Genomic DNA, 15432 nt, shown 5'->3' with positions numbered 1-15432 from the left:
GCTATACCACCTTATATTTAAAAACCTTTCAGGGTGGTTTTGTTGGGTGATTTCTTCAGCCAGTATATGCAGTAATACATTTTAAATTTCAGTTCATGGGGCACCTGGGTGGCTCAGCCAGTTAAGCAACTTACTCTTGATTTTGGCCCAGGTCATGATCTCATGGGTCATGGGATGGAACCCTGTGTCCGTCTCTGTGCTGACAGCGTGGAGCCTGCTTGGGATTCTCTCTCTCTCTCTCTCTCTCTCTGCCCCTCCCCCACTCACTTGTGCTCTCTAAATAAATAAATAAATTGCAGTTCGCGCTCTCCACCTCATTACCCATGGACAAGTTAGGATGTATCAGGTCTGGTATTCGTTTCTGAAGATGATACTGTGTGCAGTGGGTTCAATTCATGAACAACCTGCACTGAACTTTATTCTCATGTCCTGGGCTTTGTTGGTTTAATTATAATTTCCCTATCAGGTGGCACTGAGCTTCGAAGCTCAGTTTCTCCTACAGATAACAGGTTTTGTCCTTCCCGGGGGCATTTGCAGACCCCTGCCTCCAGCCTTTCTGAGGAGGAGTCAGCAGACACAGTTTATGAGGACAGCCAAGTTAAGAAAGGCTATTGCTAATTTTCCTACACACACCAGTACTTGCTGATAGCACCTGTACCCACTCTTGTCAAGGCTCATACTCTGACTTCTAGCATGGCCCACTGAGCCCCTGGGATCCCAGTAGGGACCTGGTGAGAACCAGCCCTGGGCCTCTAGCACCATGGTTACACACTTCAGCAGGTGTGCAGAGTGACATCTGTGTCACTCAGAGAGGGAGAGCGAGGGAGAGCCCTGGCCTAGACCAGTCATCCATGGGACAGAGGCCAGAAGCAAAGTTCTGTATCTCAGCTTCTTTCCCACAGTCAAGAAAGACCCTGCCTTTGAGGTTTCCATGAAGAAAGGAGGTTCCGACCTCCAGGGAAGGCAGCAGAAGCAGCCTGCTCCCTGGCACATGGAGCCTCAGCAGCTCTCTGCTAATGACATATGAGCTGTTGACAGCGCTGCCAATGTCTGAATTAAAGTTTATGTACTGACTCACGGAGCGAAGAGAGAGTTTTAGAGTCAGGATGTGAGAGTTCTTTTTCTTTCCACATTGGAGGTCGTTAGAGGCAAGCCCTGTTCCTGGCTGCCTGGCCAGCACCACGGAGAGCTGGCCCGACATGAGCAGGGCTATTTATTGCTCCTGCAGGTGAGCTTCCTGCTGACGGCCCTCTCAGTTTTCATCATGGATGACGCTAAATCAATTAGTAGACAGAACGCAAATCATGCCTGTTGCTCATGCCGAGAATCTAGCAGGAGTCAGGACTGGACCATCCGTCCCTTGGCTCCTCACCCAATCCACATCAGGTCCTAGATGGATATACCCTGTCCCATTTCTCCATGGAGCTGGTCTCTGTCTAGTTCTCAGTGTCCTAGGCTCGACACTGGAATGGCCTCCTTCCCAGTTTATTGTGCTCATTTGATGCTCCTGCCCAATTTTCTATCCCCTCCTCACATGCCTCCTCCAGACACATGCTAGTCTCAAGCCTCCACACCTGCCTTGGCTCCAGCCTGCAGCTTCCTGAACTTGGCTTAACATTGGGGTCACCTGGGGAGCTTAAAAATAGGGATGCCCATGTCCATTCAAGTGACTCTGATCTAAATCGGTCTCGGGTGCAGCCTGGGCAGGAGTATATTTTTTAAAGTCTTCCTGGTGAATGTGCAGCCAGGATTGTGAGCTACATGTCCCAGTCTTCAGTTGGTGTATCCTCCACCAACCAAGCCTTTAGGGTCTTGTTCAATGTCACTTTCCCCAAGAAGCCTTCACTTTCACCAAATCCCTTTTGGAGTTTCAGTCGCTCAATGCAAACTTTTCCTTCATTTCTGTTCTCAGAATGTGTAATTATATATTCGCAGATGTCATTTTCTGATCAATGTCTATCTCTGTCATTGAGCCCACGCATCAAGGACCATGCCCACCTTTTTAAGTACTAAGTCTTCTATGGCTAGCAAAGTGCTGGGCACAAAGTGGGGGTTTCAGTGTGAACCAGCTGAAGGAATGACAGCACCAGGTTGCAGCCCTGTCCTGGGTACCAGAGGATGCGGAGTCCCTCTGTGGACTTGCCGTGGCACTTCTTTCCAAATGACAAACAACGGGTCACAGGCTTCTGGCTGTGTGATGGTGCATGGGTACTTTGTGGAGTTAAAGTGGAGGTGGGGGAAACAAGAAGGGAAGAGGGGCTCAGGTGAGTAGAAAGTAGAGGCTGAGCCACCTGCCTGAGATGTGCCCCGAAAAGAAGGTCAACATGCTGTCAAAAGTTTTGAGTCCTACCATTGGCAGCCACAGTGCATTTGCTTTAATGTGAAAATGACATTTCAACTATCAACTATATGACTTTTCCAGAAAACATGCCTTATCTGTAACTATAACTGTAGGTTCATATACCCCAAGGCACATACCCACCCATTCTCGAGAAATAAGATGTCCTTTTGATAGTGTGCATTCCACAGAGCCATCAGGTCAAACAGGGAAAGAGATGACAGTGCTTTTCACAGAGAAGCTGGCATTATGACTTAAACTGGAATCTTTAGACTCAGAAAGACCTGGGTTCAAATGTTGTCTCTAGCAGGCTTTTCCTTGTGGCTTTGGTCTAATTACTTCATCTCTTGGAGTCTCAGCCTTCTCATCCACAGATTGGATCCCCCTGGCAGAGCCCCTAGAGAACTGTCAAGGAGATTATTTGAATCAGCCTTTCAATCAGACTTTATCCCACTGTCTGGCATGTAATAAACTCTCAATTAATGCTCAGCAGTTTCAGATAGGGAAAAGCCAATGCAATATGCAGCAGCCTTTTTGAATCCTGATGTGGCTGTTAATACCAGCAGGCAAGTACAGCAGGGGGGTAGGAGCCAGTGTTTCCTGGTTAGCGTTTCTGATTAAGAATAGCCATTCTTTTATGGGAATTCAAAGGAGAGTCATTGGGGCGGGGGGGGGGGGTCTGCAATCTGCCATTCTTCTTTCCCGGGATCCCATGGATGGTGTGATCAGAGTAGATGAAAAGAGATGTCTCTTCTAGCTTTATAGGCCATCCAGTGACTCCCCTTTGTTCTCTTCCACCTCCTGTCTTTGACCTCAGCACTCCCCACCCTACCTTTCACCACCGTGAAGGAGGAATGTTCCCCATCAGCTATTTCAGAGGCTGTGGACGGTATCTGAAAGATGCAAATATTCAAAGCCAGTTAACATTACATTTAAAGCAAAAGGTCAGGTGTTTTGGAAGGAAAACTAGATTCATTTATATATTGTGCTTAGAGACACCAACATTTAGACTCTTCAAAACAGAAGGGTCTGTTTTCACTGTTGTCATCTGCACTATTCCATGTAAACAGGGAGAAAAGAAGACACATCCCAGACAGACAAGTGTCTTGCGGGGTGGATCATAGTACTCATGATGCCCTTTCTATGGTAAGTGACAGAATCATACTCAGGCATGAGAGAGTATGAAGACAGTGCTCAAGAGAACATGTGTGTGCACATGTGTGCATAGCCTTAGGCTAGGTTCCCCCAGGAGCCCACCCTGAAGCCAGAATTCAAGTGCAAGGAGTTTAGATTGAAGGTGAACATGGGAATCCCTAGGGGGGGCGAAGGGATGTGAGGTGGGAAGCAATTTACAGGCCTGCTTTCAAGCATCCTGGGGAATAAGTCCCAGTCCCTCTGGGGAGCTGCGGGGGATGGTGTACAACACCCTTAACAATGATATTTATCTACACACTTCCTGTCTGTCATTGTTTCTGTCTTGCTGTGTGGCCAGGGAAAAGCCTCAAGGCAGAGACTCCCAGGTGACAGCAGCCCCACCTTCAGCAGGTAGAGTGAGTATCCCCTGGAAATAGCACCTGCCACCAGGTACAGGAAGCTGCCTTCTGTGGTGTGGCCCAGAGGTTTCCGAGGCAGATGCAGAAACAGGAAGGACACAGGTAAAACCTTTGTTCCTGCCAGTGGAACTGTTGGAGGTTGTCTGGGCCTCTCCTGTCTTGGAATGTCATTTCGTACTTAAGTAATCCATTCTTCATTCTTCTTAACGCAATATTCTGTTTATTGATGAGCCTGGCAGATAGGTGACTCTGGCTCTAATGTCAAAAGGAAACAAAGGTCAGTTTAACATTGCATAGGGGGAAGTCCTTACTTTGTGCTGAATCTTATCAAGTTTTTGTTTGTTTCTTTGTTTCTGAAAACAGAACCTCAACGCCAAGGTCCTTGGGAAAGAAACGTCAGCAGGTTGTAGGGAGAGGACAGGAGTGACAAAGGCAGCAGCCAGCCACCGAGGGCTTCTTCAGGAGCTGTGCCAGCAGGGTGGCCACCCCAAGGCCTCCCAGGGCCCTACAACCCTCCCCCCACCCCCACCAGGAGCCGCACTCAGAACCTGGACTGGCCCGGGCTGTCACAAGGCTCCGCAACTCACACCTCAACCAGCTGTCCTTTGATTTACTGTTTCCATATTAATAACCTTTCTAAGTCTTATTAGAAATAAGGTCAGGCAACTTTCCTTAACTCCATGCAACATTTTTTTGGGAAAAATACTGGTTGGTTTTCTTATATTTTGCTTGGACATGAGGAAGATGTAATAGCTTTCCTTTTTTAATTCGCATATAATAAAATAGTCTTCTTTTGGCCTACAGGCCCTTGACTGTTAACACATGTTGACATCCCTATAGTGCCCAGTGCGACTGGAATGCAACGTGACTGTTTTTTAACACTTCTAGCTCAGAAGGACATTTATTATTTTTCCTCTTTATTTGTCTCACCATATTTTAGGAAAATCTCTAGCTAGCATAACGAACCTGCGTTTGTCCTGATGTTATCCCATAGGAACCAGATGAAGTTGGTATGTTGACTTAAAAAACAGGGAGTGAAAGTATAGGCACGTTTTAGATATGGCAAAAGTAAAGGAGGTGGGAGAGTGGTGCCTGCACCCTTAGAAAACTTGTTCTCTCCACTTGGTCTGAGATCAAAATGATGCAGCCTGTCCTGGGGGCCATCTGGGGGGCAGACATGTCACTGTCTGGGGTGATAGTTTCATATTTCAGAGCCAGACTCCTTATCAACCTCGGGGTGCTCTGTGGACCCAGCTTTGGTTCCAGATGATGCTGTGAAGGTTCAGGACACAATGTGTTGCAGAATTAGCCACGGATGGGGACAGTGACTGCTCTACCAGAGCCGATCCTGCAAAACCAGGTTTTCATGTAACTTGAAAACCATACCACTAACAGCATCATTCATCTTGAGGGCTATGGTTGGCTCTATGATAGAATAAAGAATTCAATTCCTGTGAAAGATAAAATGTTTATCTTCGAGTTCTTGGGTAACCTTTCTTCTGGCCTTTTTTTTCCCTTAAATGTTTATTTCCTTCGAAAGACAAAGAGACAGAGAGAGACAGAGAATCTGAAGCAGGCTCTGCACTGACGGTAGAGAGCCAGATGTGGAGCTTGGACTCACGAATGTGAGATCATGACTTGAACCAAAGTTGGAGGCTTAACAGACTGAGCCACCGAGGCATCCCTCTTCTGGCCTTTTAAGTTTGAATTCACATCGTCACCTGAGCTTTATGCAGTAAAACCTAGGATTGTGAGTTACTTGTTCTGTGAGTGTTCTGCAAGATGAGCAAACATTTCCAGTAAATTTTAAGTTGATAATTGGCCGATGTCTTGAAATGCAAGTAGTATGTGATGTTGAATGTTACATGAACACAACTGAGCTAATAGTTCTTGAAATTTGCTTTGATGTATGAGTGCTTTGGATTACAACCATGTTTCCAGAACGAATTACACTCACAAACCAAGGTTTCACTGTATTTAAAATTCTAATTTAAAAGAGGAAGGAAGCTTAAGCTTTGTATTTTAACTGCCTTTGGCCAAATGGCCTACCCCAGAAACACTTAAAGATTGAGCCATATTCTTTCAGTCTGGGATATTAAAATAAAATTTTAAAAATACAGGTGGTCCAAGTCCATGTGTGGTTGCCATTACTTATAGGAAATTTCTACCAAGCATGTGGAAGAGGCCCAGCTTTGCCACCCAGTTCTTCCTCTGGTCTTCTGAAAGTCACTGGGTCAGAATTTCACTTTTCTTATTTTTGGAATGAGAAGTTTGGACTAGATTGTTTCTCAAATGTTTTCAGTCTCTAAAAGGAATAATCCTTTATTATCAATCTTTTACTATTCTCAGCTTCCTTGCTTCCGTCCTTCTGATAATGAACCGCAGGAGCCATTTGTGGAGCACTGTCCATGAAGAGAACTGTGGTGTGGCCCTACGTGCAGGACCTTAGTTAGTCCTCAATCTTAGCCAACCAAGGAGGCATTATTTACCCTGGGTCCAAATTGGGAAACTGAGTCTCTGAGAAAATTAAGTCAAGCACTCTAACTCACGAAGCCCACAAGTGAAAAGGGCAGGCAGAATTGAAGCTTGGGCCCCATGTTCATACCCACTTGGCTTTATTGCCACCCTTTGCCTTTCAAAAAGAGATTCCAGGGGAAAAATGACATTCCAAAGCCAAGATCCCAAGTTCATTTATTTTCTTAAAGTGCCTCAGGCAACTAATGTACTTAGGACTTAGAATGAACTCCCTGGGACAAGCCCCCACCTGTGGGGGATTCTTCAAGCAAGTTTCTGTGCTCTGAGTGCAAACCTCATGTCCCCTTTCCCCAAGGGAGCACCTCTGAAGGCTTAGTCCACTACAAAACCAGCAGGAATGGCTGGTGTTCGGGCTTTGTTCAGTCTGAGAAGTAGGTAGAGGGAGAGCAAAGTCCAGCATCATTTCTCAAATGGAAGCTGGGACAGAACATTCATCCCTGGGTACACCTCCGAGGGCTAACAGGTAATGGGACTCCTCAGGCATCCGTTTTGTCAATCTTCCTGACTCCCCTTTTGAGAAGGGTTTGCAGTAACTCACAATAGAGAAAGTGGAGGATCAGGGAATAAAGTGTCCCAGAGGACAGAGTGTTCTGGTGATTGACTTTACCCAGAAACATTTTGCTGCTGTTTTAACACCTGTTGTTAATTTGATTCCGTTAAAAAAGTACTTGGTGTAGGGGAAAAAAAGCGGTTTAGGAAAGCGATAATTCTAATTTTGCAAAGAAGAATATATATATATATATACATATATATATGTATATATATATATATAATTTCATTGACCATAAAAAAGCTTAATTATTAGAAGCATTGTAATTTACGTGCTACCAAAGGAAAAATATTATCAATTAAATTTGATGCAAGTGTTTCTTATCCTTTAGCATTTTATATTTTATTTATTTTTTAAGGTTTATTTATTTATCTTGAGAGTGAGAGTGCAAGTGGGAAAGGGGCAGAGAGAGAATCCCGAGCAGGTTCTGCACTGTCATCACAGAGCCCGATGCAGGGTTCGAACTCATAAACTGAAAGATCATGACCTGAGCCCGTTCGATACTCAAAAGTTCAATACTAACCAACTGAGCCACACAAATGCCCCTCCCTTGCATGACATTTTAATTTTAATAATGTTTAATGCAATTTAGTGAGATTTTAAAACTTTTTTACACATAGATTTTTTTTTTTTTTTTTTTGGTATATCACTCTTTAATGTATGAAAAAGAGACAGCTTCAGGTAAATAAGCGGGTTGATGATTTTCTAAAACCTGGCCACGATGAGTTCGGCTCTTTTGGATCAGTTTTCAACCAGAGACTGATTTTCTTATGGGGTTTGTTTGGTTTTTTTCACACAATATCCTCTCCCATACATTGAAGACACAGCCTTTCTTTTTTTTTTTTTTTTTTTTTTTTAATGTTTATTTATTTATGAGAGAGACAGAGCATGAGTCGGGGAGGGGCAGAATGAGAAGGAGACACAGAATCTGAAGCAGGCTCCAGGCTCTGAGCTGTCAGTACAGTGCCTGATGCAGGGCTCCAACTTGTGAACTGCGAGATCATGACCTGAGCCAAAGTCCGATGCCCAACCAACTGAGCCACCCAGGTGCACCACCACCCCCCCTTTTTTTTTTTTTAATGTTTAAGACACAGCCTTTCTTAAAGGGACATTCCACTATTGCCTTGACTAATTTCTTCCAAACCAAAGGCATTCATTCTACAAACTCAGAAGAGCATGTGAAGGAAATGACAATTGTACCATTACTACTGCTGGGGTGACCGGAATCGTAAAACGAATTCCAATTTCAGGATGGTACATAGCAAAAAAAACCCCAAAAACAAAAAACAAAGTAGAGCAGGTAGGAGTGTACACAAATCGGGCAAAGACTTTTCTCTGAGATTGAGTCCCTCAGCCTTACCTCTCATGTTGTAAAGTATTATCCTACTGACCTGTTCCCCATCTTCTCAGCTATTTCTAGCCTCTGAGCCTTTGTACATGCTTTCTTTTGCTAGGGAAGTGACCCTCTCTTGTTCCTACTTCTGACTTGGATACTTGTTTTTTTTTTGTTTTTTTTTTGTTTGTTTGTTTTTGTTTTTGTTTTTTTTTTTACAAATAATATTTGTAGAGTACAAAATGAAAGGTACTAAGATACCTCTCATATTGTAAAATACAAAATATTATTTTGCTTTTCCCTTACAATACTTGACAGTTATGGTCTTAGCTTTTAGTTTTTTTCTTTTGCTCCATTATAGCTTTTTAAAATATCCTTAGGTTTTTTTCCTCAGTTTTAGTGAGTTAAGCCATGATTTTACATCAGTAACTTGACACATACTGCTTCTCTGCAAAAAAAAAAAAAAAAAAAAGGGTATTCCCTGACCTCTCTCCCCACCCCTACCTCCCCACTGGAACTTCTATCAGTTCTCTGATGTCATATTATCATAGTTATTTTCATTTGCCTCCTATTTTGTCTAACAATTAACTTTGCATGACTTGCTTATGGTTTGGATCCATAATTGGAAAGCCAGTAAGTATAATATGCATTTTGTGACTTTAAAAATACCATTTGCTGCTACACCAGATAGGATTATAATATTGCAATTTCTTTAACATGGGTCCAATGCCAGTTGAGTAAAATTTGTTCTAAGATCAAAGCCAAATGTTTTTTTGGATCAGTTTTCAACTGGAGACTGATTTTTTCTTACATTCTACTGGTTGTTTAAAATCATGCCACTTTTTAATTTGCTTCCACTTAGAACATGACTTTATTTGATTTCTGTTTGTTTTTTCCTAGAGTTTTTAACTGCTTTTCATGCTTCTTGTTGACAAAAGAGTCATGTGTCCATCATATTTTTAAGTTGTTCTATCATCTCACCTTCTCAGAGAGTCCATTACATGTTGTTTTTCTAATACCTTCTGTAACTGAGATGCTTCCTCCCAGAGCTTGTATCCTTCGAACACAACCTGGAAAGATTTCCCCCAGGTGTCCAGCCCAGCTGCAATCCTATGACTTCACTCTCCTCTGCTAGAGTCCACTATTTCTACTATTTCCCACATTTCTCCTTTATTTTGCTGGGGTACATTTTATCAACTTTTTAAAAAAATTTTTACTTATTGTATATTTATTTTTGAGACAGGGGAAGAGAGAGAGACAGAACACAAGCAGGGGAGGGGCAGAGAGAGAGGGAGACAGAGAATCTGAAGGAGGCTCCAGGTTTTGAGCTGTCAGCACAGAGCCTGACACAGGGCTCAAACTCACGAACTGTGAGATCATGACCTGAGCCAAAGTCTGACACTTAACTGACTGAGTCACCCAGGCGCCCCTATTTCTTAAGAAAGTTGTGTGTCAGATAAAGGGAGATTCTCATGGCTAGTTAATTTCATTTTCCTTGCCTGTTAGTTTTCCTCAACACAGAATCCCACATCCAAAATGATTTTCCTTCACAATATTCAGTGCTTTGCTTCACTCTTTAACATTTAGTACCACTTTGAGAAGTCATTTCAGTCTTGTGTTTTGTCCTTTGCCAATGGCCTTCTATGCCTCTCTTCTTGATGTCCCATAACGTGTTAAGGAAGTGTCTTGGATTTAGGAAGACTCTCACAAAAGGTCTTTACATTAGGACAGACACCTGCCCTTTTGGAAGATCCCAATTTGGAGAATAAAACCCACTTTGAATGATTTCCTTGACCACCTTGGAAGTGGTTGTTTTGCCTGTCTACCCATTTTGCTAAGGTGTAATCATGCCGAAAACGGCACAAATTGGAAGTGTTGTGTGGCTTGAAACTTCTTCCCAAAATGAACACATCTGTGTATTCTACACCTGGCTCAAAACAGAGATATCAGCACACCTGAAGTGGTCTTCTTCTCTTTCCCAGTCAGGCTCCCCCCCCCCCCCCGACCTCTCAAGCAACAGCTGTTCTGACTTCTAAGGTCCTCCGACTATGCCACCATCTCAGCTCCCCCTAGGTCTGACTTCTAAGTTCTGAAGATTACTTCTGCCTGTCTAGACTTAATGTACACAGAAGCACACAGCGTATACTTTTTGTGTCTGACTCCTCTCCTTAAGCATTTCTTTTGCAACTAAACTTTTGTGAGTCAACTAAATTGTTGCCTATAATTGTAATGTATTCATCCTCAATGTGCTGTAGTGTTCTATTGTGTGAATATGTATCTTTATTCTATTGTTGTTGGATATTTGGGTTGCTTCAGTTTGGAACTTGGCTGAATTGTGTCCCCAACACTGTGCCCCCCAAATTCACATATTGACCCTAAATCCCAGCGTGACTTTTTTTTTGAGATAAGGACTTTAAATGAGTAATTAAGGTAAAATAAAGTCATTAGGGTGGGCCCAAATCCAATACGACTTACCTCTTTACAAAAAGAGGACACAGACACATACAGAAGGAAAGCCACAAGAAGACATGGGGAGAAGACTGCCATCTACAGGCAAGGAGAGAGGCCTCAGAAGGAACCACCTGTGCTAACACATTGATCTCAGACTTCTAGAAGCCTCTGGAATTAGGACAAAACAGCTCTCTGCTGTTTAAGCCATCCAGTCTCAGGTACTTTATTACAACTGCCCTAATAAACTGACAGAACTATTACAAACAGTGCTGCTTTGAGCACCTTGTATCTGTCTTTTAGTGAACATTTGTACTGGTTTCTGCTAGAAACATATTCAGGAGTGGAACTGCTATGTTCTGGAGTATGCCTATGTTCAGTGTAAGTAGATACTTGTCAAAGTGGCCTCCAAAGTGGTTGCATGAGCTTACATTCCCCCCAGCCATGTGTTAGACCGCTCATGGGTCCCAACCAACACTTAGCTTTGAGTCTCCCCTCCCCTCTCTTAGCCTGGACCCTGGTCCACCATGCTCCCTGACTCCTTCTTCCCCTGGTTCTTCATCACTGAATGCTCCCATAGCCCCTTCTTTGCCATCCTATCTTACTCAGACTTATTCCATTTTTCAAGTCCAGACTTTTTTTCCCTTGCCTTTTTGATTCATTGATCGCCTTTCTCCTAGGATGACTTTTTCTCTTTCATCAAGGCTTATCTATCCTGACTTCAGTTAGGCAATGGTAACTATGAATTAATCAGGCAGATTATACAGTGCAAATGGCATAGCCTCCTAAGGTTATGATCTTATTCTTGAGAAATTATCACATCCTGTAAAAGTTTAGAAAGAGTGGGCAAACTGTTGGGGAGCTTTTCCAGGTAAGAGACATTTTTGTGCTTCTCTGAGGCAGGATCAATATGCAGATGACTGTCCTAGGCATGAAATCACTTCTGGACATGGAAAGTGAGTTTACAAATTTTTCACTTCTTCTGGGTTTGAATTTACTATTAACACTGATGGACACATTCATTTTCAGAATTCATTTTACCATACTCCACACCAACATTTATTCAGATGTTCGAAAGGCTTAAGATAGAGTGTAATGCCATTAACACTGCCAAGAGAAAAAAAAAAAAAAACTGCCAGCTTCCATAGGGTAATGTTGCACATGTTGTGCAAATCAAGGCAATTCTGATCACAAGTACGTGTGGGTTTATCCCTGAGATGAAGGGTGGTGTATAGGGGAAGAGACAGCTTCCCTTTAAAAGCCTGTTGCCTCTGGGAGCAGTTTACTTGATGGATGACTTAAAATCTGTAGCACAAGAGTCTACTGTTTGCAGAGCTCAGATAACACAGCTGGAAGAGCTAGCTGATGCACAGGTCAAAGGGCAGGAGCTGACATTGACACAGGGCCTGCACGTAAAGTGCATGGCCATGTACTTTACAGATGCCATCTTTTTAGCCCTCACACAAAGCTATCCCTTGGTGCTCTCGTTTTACTAAGGAGGAAACCAATGTTCAAGAAAGTTAAGTAACCTGTGTGAGATTATGCATCCCTTCACTGTGTAACAGGGTTTGAAGCCAGGCCTGTCTGGCTCCAGAATTTATATCCATTCCAGTCTAAACATTTATGATATTTAAAAGAACTTGAGGAGTGATTCACTGAAATAAATGTGATGCTATTCAAGAGAAATAAATATAATACTATTTTAGTTTAAAAGGATGCAACTGTGCAAGTGCAAGATTGGAAAGATTTAGGGTAGCTAGCATTGTTAATGTAACCACCAATTAAAATTTGGTGTTGTCATCCTAGCCAATTTTGCAAAATAGACTCATAGAACTATACTGTCTCCTGAGGAGGATGGAGAAAAGGGTTAGCTTGGAATATCTGATGTCAAAACACTTGTTTCCAACACATATCAGTTAGGCGACCTCAGGCAAGTCACCTTAGGCTCCTTTTTGAGCCCCAGTGTACAGATTAACCTATACAATGGGAAGAATCAGTTCCTGATTCACTGTATTGTAAGCACTAAAGAGTAAAATGTCTAGCATGATGCATGGCATATAGAGCTCAGTATGTGTCTACTGAGCATTCCTAGCTCCCAAGCCCACACATTAAGATTTAAGAACGGCCCTGAGCTGCCTCCAGAAGAAGGTAAGTGGACGTTGCCACCTGGATTCCATCTCAACTGCACTAAGAGCAGAATCAAGACTGGTAAGTTAAAAGACAGGAAAGAAGAGAGATTATTTCCTTTTATTTCTGCCAGCATTTAATAAATATTGCGTGAGTGCTCAATATATGTCAGGCACATTCCAGACACTGTGAATAAAATGGCAAATGCCTCGTCCATACCATCAAAGGACTTCTCTTTTAGCGGAGGAGATAGGCATAGAACAGTTAAATAGACAAAATGAAAAAGATTACTGCAAATTTTAAGTGTTATGAAAGAGTGAAACGTAGGCTGAGGGAGAAACCAATAAAAGGATGGACTGCATTAAACAGAGTAGTCACAGAGGCTTTTTGAAAAGATTCCAGTTACTTGGAGACTTGGAGGCTGTAACAGGCAGAAAACATGCCTGGTGGAAGGAACAGCACGGTGATGGCTCCCAGTGGTAAACAGTCTGGGCTGGCCAAGCAGCTGGACATACACAGTGAGTGAGGTCAGAGAGCCTGTCAAGTGGGACTGAGAAGACCCAACAGTGCCCATGGCAGGTGAGGAGTTTGGGTTTTATATTTAGTGCAGTGGACAGGCATTGAGAGGCTTTGAGTGGAGGCCAGTGTGAGGTGGGTGATAGCTCATGCAGAAACTGGATTTGGAGAAGGATAAAGGAGAAGCTTGCGGTAACTAACTCGGGAAACAACAGTGGCTGGGATAGGTGGTGGTAGCACTGGAAATGGGGAGGATGGATGGATTTCAGACATGTTTTGGAAAGGAATTTGACAGGACAGAGTACATTGTCCAATCGGAAAAGGACCTCTAAGTTCCAGAGCTCCCTGCCTATTTAAGGGATGGATAGCCATCAGAGAAGAATGTTGTTTGGTCGGAAGTATACTAGGGGCGCCTGAGTGGCTCAGTTGGTTGAGTGTCCGACTTCGGCTCAGGTCATGATCTCACAGCTCATGAGTTCGAGCCCCACGTCGGGCTCTGTGCTGACAGCTCAGAGCCTGGAGCCTGCTTCAGATTCTGTGTCTCCCTCTCTCTCTGCCCCTAGCCCACTTGCATTCTGCCTTTGTCTCTCTCAAAAATAAATAGACATTAAAAAAATTTTTAAAAAGGAGAAGTATACTGAAGGGAGCCACTAAGAATTTGTGTACTGTCAGTCTAGGATTACTGAGTACCTGAAATTGTATATTCCTCACTTGTTTAGGATAAATATCAAAATCATCTTATAATGTTGATGATAATGGAAAGAACTATATATCAAATCATCATCTACAGATATTTGGGGATTAATTAATTAGGCATAATCTAATATGGCACTTCACAGATATGCTAGAAAAAAGGTTGGGGGGAGCAATTCAAACATATATTTAAACTGGGGAAAGATCTAGAACTTTATTGGCACCTGACGAGGGGATGTATAAAGGGGAAATGGTGCTGTGCATAAATTTTACACCATCGGAAACTTCAAGACATCCTCTCAGGCAAGCTCGGGTCCTATCCTTTCTCTCATGGGATTGTTTTCCTTTGGTCAGATATTTTTTTCAGAACCTAAACTCTTCCATGTTAACAAATACTGCCCCTCAGGCTATTTTCAGAGATTGTGAAGCTCTGGAAATAGACAAATATTGCTTATTTTGAAGACTTCTATGAAAAGTCATGTAGAATTAGGGCTTAAACCAGTGGATTGTGACCTAGGTTTCACATTAGAATCATTTGGGAATCTTCTAAGAAAAAAAAATGCCTAGGGTTTCACTTTGGAATCACCTGGGGGATCTTCTAAGAACAGTGAAATGCCCAGGTAGCATTCTAGGAGAATAAACCAAACTTTGTAGTATCTTTAAAGCACTCCCCAGGTGATTCTAATACAGTCAAGCTTGAGAAATATTGCTGAACACTTTCTGACACTGTCTCACTCTGTTGTTTTATTTTGAAACCCTTCTCCTCCCCCAAATGGCAAGAATTTCCTTGGAAAACATATGTGAGTGTATGTATATACACACACACACATATATATTTTTTTAATTTAATGTTTATTTTAGAGAGACACGAGCAGACAGAGTACAAGTAGGGGAGGGGCAGAGAGAGAGGGAGAGACAGAATCCGAAGCAGGCTCTAGGCTCTGAGCTGTCAGCATAGAGCCCAATGTGGGGCTTGAAGTCATGATTCATGAGATGATGACCTGAACCGAAGTCAGATGCTCAGCTGACTGAGCCACCCAGGTGCCCCTGTAAAACATACATATATATTAAGGGCAAGAGAAGTTTCAAAAAATGAAGGAAAGGCATAAACGGAGAGGTCCACAGTCCTCCTTCTTTTCCACTGACCATGGAAGTGGAGTCTGTGGGGTTAATACCAGCTGGTACCTGCAGTTTTCTCTCTCCTGATGAACTCAAAGTAACCATCCATTAGCTGGACAAGGGTGGGGGGAATCAGATACAGATGCCCTATTCACTGTACTCCCGGATGGCTCTGCCCTGCCTTTTTAGTTTGGCCTTTATTTATCTTTTAAAATTTTCC

This window comes from Herpailurus yagouaroundi, unplaced genomic scaffold, assembly GCF_014898765.1.
Source record: "Herpailurus yagouaroundi ecotype Mexico unplaced genomic scaffold, PumYag 196, whole genome shotgun sequence".
Lineage (NCBI taxonomy): Eukaryota > Metazoa > Chordata > Mammalia > Carnivora > Felidae > Herpailurus > Herpailurus yagouaroundi.
The sequence above is the reverse complement of the archived record's forward strand: the minus strand, read 5'-3'. Positions refer to the sequence as shown.